The sequence below is a fragment of the Asparagus officinalis genome, chromosome 7, assembly GCF_001876935.1.
Source record: "Asparagus officinalis chromosome 7, Aspof.V1, whole genome shotgun sequence".
Lineage (NCBI taxonomy): Eukaryota > Viridiplantae > Streptophyta > Magnoliopsida > Asparagales > Asparagaceae > Asparagus > Asparagus officinalis.
The window spans coordinates 25,716,402-25,717,713 of NC_033800.1; positions in this window are offsets into that span (position 1 = coordinate 25,716,402).

Here is a 1,312-nt window from a genome sequence, read left to right on the forward strand (position 1 = left end):
AAAAAAAAAAAAAAAAAAAAAAAAAAAAAAAAAACTATTGGGACGCCTAAACAACCAGATTGGAAGATAATTTTTCAAGATGGTTCTCTCTTCAAAAGCTTTTTTCTTTTTCTATTTTTCAATATGTACCTCTCTCTTTTCAAAGAAGTATCCGATGCATTTTCCCAAATAGATTTCGTAATCGAGGAATTGTTTTAACCATTACTTGCATATGCCGAAAAGAGGAAGGAAAAAAAAAAGAGCATCATTTAACAGCCAAGAAAACAAAAACTAAGATTATCAAATAAATATTTGGGAAAATTATGTCAATGCCCCAAAAACAAAATCTTCATGTGGTGCAACCCCTTTGATTTTTTTTCCCATGTGGTTCATCCCTTAAATTGGAGATATATGTTCTGTACCCCTCTTTTAGCAATTATTATCTGTCAACTAGGCATAGACAGAGAATAAATAGTAAAAAACCCCAAAATGCCCTGATCTCATCTATTCTTTCATGTTAAGTGTAAAAACAAGTTGAATTAGACTTAACATGAAAGTCTATTTCATGTTAAGTCTAATTTAATTCTTTTTATATCTAATTTAAATCATGTTATGTCTAATTCAACTTGTTTCAAGTCTAATTTAATTCATGTTAAGCCTAATTCAACTTGTTTTAAGTCTAATTTCATGTTAAGTCCAATTTAATTTATATTAAGTATAATTTAATTCCTTTTAAGTCTAATTTAAACAGTGTTATGTCTAATTCAACTTATTTTAAGTCTAATTTAATTGGACTTAACATGAAATTAGACTTAAAAAGTTGAATTAGATTTAACATGATTTAAATTAGACTTAAAAAGAATTTAAAATGATTGAAATTAGACCTAACATGAACTAAATTTAGACTTAACATGAACTGAATTTAGACTTAACACGAATCAAGTTGGACTTAACATGAAATTAGACCTAACATGAACTGTTATTAGACTTAACATGAACTGAATTTAGACTTAACACGAACTAAGTTGGACTTAACATGAACTGTTATTAGACGTAACATGAACTATATTTAGACTTAACATACACTGAAATTGGACTTAACACGAATAAAGTTGGACTTAACATGAAATTAGACCTAACATGAACTGTTATTAGACGTAGCATGGACTGAATATAGACTTAACATGAACTGAAATTAGACTTAACACGAATCAAGTTGGACTTAACATGAAATTAGACCTAACATGTGTTGGCCTCTTTGTTTTGATGATGTTTAACAAACAATTTACATCTAATATTGTTTGTCTAGTGTTTGTGTTTTATATTTATTCTA